The sequence below is a fragment of the Callorhinus ursinus genome, unplaced genomic scaffold (assembly GCF_003265705.2).
Source record: "Callorhinus ursinus isolate GAN/ISIS: 27379988/994484 unplaced genomic scaffold, GSC_fseal_2.0 scaffold5, whole genome shotgun sequence".
In the NCBI taxonomy this organism is placed as follows: Eukaryota; Metazoa; Chordata; class Mammalia; order Carnivora; family Otariidae; genus Callorhinus; species Callorhinus ursinus.
In genome coordinates, this window is record NW_027397067.1 from 65995481 (window position 1) to 66002417 (window position 6937).

Here is a 6937-nt window from a genome sequence, read left to right on the forward strand (position 1 = left end):
GTGTTCATTCAAAATGCCTGTTTCAGGTGCAAAGTAAGAAGAAACCAAAGTCAGGCAGAGAGAACCTTTTTTTCAGTTTTTTTTCTTCTTTTTTGAGGCTGTTTAGTTTTGGAATGCCCACGCTCTTGGGTCCTGTGCCCCCCACCCCACCCCAGCCTCCTCCTGGCCCAACTACCTGAGCCAGATATTCCGCTGCAGGGGTCAAGAAGGCACAGCATGGCAGTTTATGAGTAAGAGAGGGTTCTTTGCCCTTTGAAATCAGGATTCCTGACCTCAGGGGTTTCTAGCCTTTTTACCACTCAGAACCCTTTATTTTCCCCCAAAGTTGTGGAGGATTTGTGCACACAATAAAACTGCATTAATTAACTAATAATTGCTTCATTTTCCTTTAAAAAATTGAATCCAGTTGTATGTAACAGCCAATACAAGCTTCTGCGCAGCCCGAACCTACCAGCATTGCCTCATTCTGTGTTAGGGTTTTAGCTGAAAACAAAGAAGTAGCTGTTAGGGACCCCAGGAAGCCTGGGGAAAGGTTAAATGTGATTAACATTGGGCCTTTGGCAATAATGAAAACAGCTCCAAAGGACCCTATCAGTATTGAGGACCTGGCATCTGGACCCCAAGTTTTAAATCACTGCCTCATTTGATAGAGAGGCCCTAGGATAATGTCATTTTTATTTATTTATTTATTTATTTTTTAAGATTTTATTTATTTGTCAGAGAGAGAGGGAGAGCACAAATAGGGGGAGTGGCAGGCAGAGGGAGAAACAGACTCCCCAATGAGCAGGGAGCCTGATATGGGGCTCGATCCAGGACCCCAGGATCATGACCTGAGCCGAAGGCAGACGCTTAACTGACTGAACCACCCAGGTGTCCCGATAATGTCACTTTTTTTAAAAGAGAGGAGTGCAGGTGTGCCTGGGTGGCTCAATTGGTTAAGGGTCAGCCTTCGTCTCAGGTCATGATCTCCGGGTGCTGGATGGAGCCCCAAGTTGGGCTCCCTGCTCAGCGGGGCGTCTACTTCTCCCTCTCCCTCTGCCCCTCCCCAGCCCAGACTCGCTCACTCACTCTCTCAAATAAATTATAAATTTAAAAATTATTAAAGAAAAAAAAGAAGGGGTGCCTGGCTGGCTCAGTAGGTGGAGCACGAGATTCTTAATCTTGGGGTTGTGAGTTCGAGCCCCACACTGGGTGTGGAGCCTACTTAAAAAAATAAAAAGAGGAGACTAGACCAATAAGAGAGAAGGGCACTTTGTAACTATTAAATACAACTTACATACTTGGGAAAAGCTAGGTGTTAGGCACTGTTAGGAAGTAAAAGGGAATTCTGCAAGTGTTTAAGATTGTGTCGGTTGTGATAAAAATCTGTTTTTATAGATTTTTATTTGTAGAAATCTGATTTTTGATTGAGGGGGTGTGATTGAGTTCCCTACCACAAGATATCACCTCTTCCAGGCAGCTCTCCTTCCTCTTTCCTCTAATTCCTCCATGCTTTTATCCATTGTGGCATTTATCACACTATGGACTGTTGGAAACTAGAGATGGTGTCTTTCTCACTCTTGCAAACTCAGCCCTCAGGCAGACCTTGGCCCAGAGCTGATCAATCATGCTTGTTGAATGGATAGGAAGTGGCAGAAGGAGCAGACAGGAGAACTTCTCAGTTATAAGTCACATATTTAGGTCCTTTCTGAGGAGGAGGGGAGGAACCAACATTTATTGAGCATCTATTATGTACTAGGTTGTGCTGTGGACACCCTATTAACTTCATTTTAAATAATTCTCACAATATCTCCCTCTGAATTAGACATTATAATTTCCATTTTTGCAGAGGAAATATGATCTGAGAGGTCACTTGTCCAGGGTCCCAGGTAGTGAGTAAAAGAGACCAGACTCAACATCAACTTTATCTGACTTTGAAGTCTATGTTCTTAACTATCCCCCAAAACCAAAATGGCAGGATTTCATGAAGACATGGAGAACTGAATCTGAGGCTGGCTCTCCCTGCCTCATGTTCTGAAGGATTAGGGGCTCTCATTTCTTCTTTCTGTGTCTCTGCAGAATGGCTTTCTCTGCCTTGCTTGCACACATTCCAAGAAGGCCTCTGAAACCTGAGCAATTCAAGCCCCCAGAAGAAAATGACAAGCATCACTCTGTGTCTCCATTCCAGGTCATTGGCCTAGAGATTCTACTGGCCAAAGAATGAGATGCCCTTGCCATTTCAAAGAGCTGAAGGCTGAAGGTTCTGGTGGTCTCCTGGTGGCTCAGGGGCAGCTATGGGACTGGGAGGTGGCAGGAAGCCAAGTAGACAAACATGTATGGTCTATGGAATTGGCAGTCACTGTGCCAGGCAGAGTGCTAGGGTCTTCACTCTGGCCTTGGCTGGGAGCCCCTGGGCTAGACTCTAGTCTCTTGGGTACATCATTTCACAACCCCAGGGGTGCTTCCAGAGTGTAAGATTGTTCTCACTATACTTAGAAATTACAGACCTCTACACCCATCCCTGTCTTGAGCCCTGCTCAATTTCTATTTCTGCCTCTCAAAGGTAACTCCCTTCTAGAACAACAAAACATTATCTTTGACCATAGGCTTTAACCAAGAGTGGGAAGACTGGTTGTTTTCAAATTGGTTTTGGAATTACCCAGAAATCCAGATGTTCTATGAAGCAAAAGGAAGTTTTATTCAGCCCTCAAAACCTCAGTGTCTGAAGTTACTACTTTCCTTCCTGGCCCAAGGGAGATGTTAGAGGTACTTTGAAAAAAGGCTGACACTTCACTAACTATACATTCCTTAGTCAGGCATTCAAAGCCATCTCCAGTCTGTTACCAAACTCATACTGTTTTATTATTTGTTTAGTGTTCTTGTTTCTGCAACTTCATTGGGGGTATAACTGACAAACAATTAACTGCACATATTTAAAATGAATTTTGACAATAGGTATGTATCTGTGAAAACTACCCCCCACCCCACTCAAGATGATGAACATATCCATCACCTCTAAAGGTTTTATCCCTTTCCTACCTTATTTCTTTAACCGAATCCTGCTCTGCAGCCTGGCTGGTCCTCTCCAGAATGGGCCTCCCACATTGCCCCTACCCCCAAGTCCTTCCTTCATCTTGCAACCTTCCCTGACCTTACCAGGTCCCAGCTCACCATTTCCTTTGTCAGTCTCTCCCAGTGCCCTGCCACCACAAACAAGTGGGATTTACCTTCGGAATAAAAGAGTGGTTCAACATAAGAAAATTAATCAATATAATACATCATATTAATAGATGAAGGGGGGATCCATACAATTATCTCAGTTGATGCCAGAAAAGGCACTTGACAAAAACCCAGCACCCTTTCACGATGAAACCTGTCAGAACACTAAGACTAGAACTTCCTCAACATGATAAGGGACATTCATGAAAAACCCACAGATAATGAGACTTGACAGCAAAACTGAAAGCTTTCTTTTATGATCATGAACAAGACAAGGATGCCCTCTTTCACCAGTGCTATTCAACATAGTATTTGAAGTTCTATCCAGAACAATTAGATGAGAAAAAGAATAGGTATCCAGATTGGAAAAGAGTAAAACTACATCCATTTAAAGAGGACATGATCCCACATATAGAAAATCCTAAAGAATCCACAAGAAAACTACTAGAGCTAACAAATGAATTCAGCAAAACTGCAGGTTACAAAATCAACAAACAAAAATTAGTTGTTTGTATACACCAGCAATAAACAATCTGAAGAACAAATTAAGAGAACGATTACAATAACAATAGCACCTAAAAGAATATCTATGAATAAAATGTAACCAAGGAGGTGAAAGACTTGCACACTGAAAACTACAAAACTTGCTGAAAGAAATAAGACCTAAATAAATGGAAAGGCATCTCATGTTCATAGATAGGAATACTAAATATTGTTAAGATGTCAGCACTACCCAAAGCAATCTAAAGAGTCAACATAATTGCTTCCATAGTTCATAATTCAAATTTTCAATAACTTTTTTTCCAGAAATGCAAAAGCCAATCCTCAAATTTATATGAATTGCAAGGGACCCCCAAAAAACAAAATAATCTTGAAAAAGAGGAAAGTTAAGGACTCATACTCCTGATTTGAAAACTTACTATAAACCTACAATAATCAAAACAATGTGGTCATGGAAAAAGGATGGATACATAGACCAAAGAAATAGAACTGAGAATCCAGAAATAAACCTTCACGTATATAGCCATCTGATTTTTGAGAATGGTACTAGGTCCATTTAGTGAGAGAAAGATAGTTGCTTCAACAGATGGTACTGGGAAAACTGGATTACCACAAGCAAAAGAATGAAGTTGGACTTCTACCTCACACCATATGCAAAAGTTTACTCAAAATGGATTAATGACCCAAATATAAGAACTGTAACTATAAAACTCTTAGAAGAAAATGTAGGGGTAAATCTTCATGACCTCGGATTTGGCAATAGATTTTTTTCTTACTAAGTAATCTCTAGGCCCAATACGGGGCTTGAACTCACAACCCAGAGATCAAGGGTCCATGCTCTACCAACGGAGCCAGCCAGGTACCCCTGGCAATGGATTCTTAGATATGACATCAAAAGCATGAGTAACAACAATAACAAAGATAGATAAATTGAACTTCATCACAATTGAAAATTTTTTGTGCATTAAATGACAATATCAAGAAAATGAAAATACAATCCACACAAGGGAGAAAATACAGTCAATTCTCGTTCCTCTCAATAGTTATGCTCTATTATGTCACCATGAACACTGAATTAGTGAATACTGAACAAATGCTCCTAGGGTTAAGATCCTGGAAGCTTTTGATCATAACACTTTTGTAAACTGATCAATACATAACCTGTTCTATGTGTTTTTCTGTTTAAAGATAACTTATTTAATATACATTGTTGATTCATTAACATTGAACTCTCAGCCAACAGCACTATAACTCATGCCTGAATGAAGCTTGTCTAATATGTATCTTCCTCCATAAGGCACCTCACAGCCTTCTTGCATTTATAAGCACTAGACAGCACTCCGGCACTACACTTGGGGGTCATATTAAACAGCGAAATCACCAATAAAAGACAAAAAAAAAATACTTAAAAAGTGGCACTAACAAGACTATAGAAAGGATGCTTTCTATAATCTGAGAGCTGAAATATGAGGCAAAGCACCACTTTTTTTTTTAACTTCATCTGGGAACATGCAGATTGGCAACTCAAATGTTTTGCCACCATTCACATGTGCATGGATGAGCACAGAAGTGCCATGAATATTTATTTGGGGATTACAAATATATTTTAGTGAGTAGTCAAATTTCTATAAACAGAATCTGTGGATAATGAAAATTGACTGTATTTGCAAATCATATATCTGATAAAGGTGTCATATAGAATATACAAAAACCCCTAAAACTCAGCAACAAAAGGCAACCCAATTACAACTTGGCAAAAGAATTGAACACACAATTACTTCTCCAAAGAAAATATACAAATGGTCAATAAGCAGATAAAAGATGTGGAACAGTCATTAGAGAAAGGCAAATCAAACCCACAAGATACCACTTCATACCTATTAGAATAGTTACAATAATACTTTTTTTAAAACTGAAAATAAAAGGTGTTGGTGAGGATACAGAGAAACTGGAGCCCTTGTATGTTGCTGGTGGAGTAAAATGGTTACAGACACTGTGGAAAACATTTTGTCACTGTGGAAAAGTTTGATGGTTCCTCAAAAAACTAAACATAGAATTACTATTTGATTCAGCAATTCCACTCCTAGATATATATCTGAAAGAACTGAAAACAGAGACTCAAACGGATACTTACATGCCCATGTTTACTGTAGCATTTTTCTAGCCAAAAGGTAGAAACAACCCAAGTGTCTATCACAGAAGAATAGATAAACAGAAGAATAGAAAACAGAAGAATCAACAGAAGAATAGATAAACAAAATGTACACACGGGGTTGTTGAATCACTATGTTGTATACCTGTGACACCTACATGTGTCAACTACACAACACCATGTGACAACTACACTCAAACAAAACAAAACACAGATACACTCTGGAATATAAAATGGGTTTTATAAATAAAATAGGTATGTATCTGTGAAAAATGGGACATAAAATGGGACAGGGGCACCTGGGTGGCTCAATCAGTTAAGTGTCCAACTCTTGATCTTGGCTCAGGTCTTGATCTCAGGGTTGTGCGTACAAGCCCCACATTGGGCTCCATGCTGGGCATGGAGCCTACTTAAAAAAAAAAAAAAGGAACAACGTTCTGATATACTGTAACATGAATGCACCTTGAAAACATGATAAGTCAGGTACAAAAGGAAAAGCATTGTATGATTCCACTTACTTGAAATATCAAGAATAGGCAACTTCATAGAAACAGAAAGTAGATTAAAGGTTACCAGCAGGGGGGAAGGGGAAATGCAGAGTTATTGCTTAATGGTTATAGAGTTTCTGTTTGGAATGATGAAAAAGTTTTGGAAATAGTGGTGATAGTTGCCCAACATTGTGAACATAATTAATGCCATTGAATCATACATCTAAATAGTAGCAAATTTTGTTATATGTATTTTACCACAGTTTTTAAAAAACTCAGTTAATAAAATGGGAAAAAAATCACTGAAAACTACTAATCGCTGCTAACTTTTATTCTGTATTGAAGGACATAAACAACCGGGAGAAGAGGAATTTTGCTCTGTAAAATAAATATATTTAAAAGCTAGCAAACATCAGAGCAGAATGTAGTGCCAATTTATAAAAGAGACAGAGGGGAAAATTACTACTAGTTATTTATGGCTATACAAAGTCGACATATTACAAGGGAAACATAATATAAATGTATTATTCAAAGGCTTCATTTCCAATACTTGACATTTCAAATTTGAAAATACGAAAATTGTCAAACAAAACCCAGA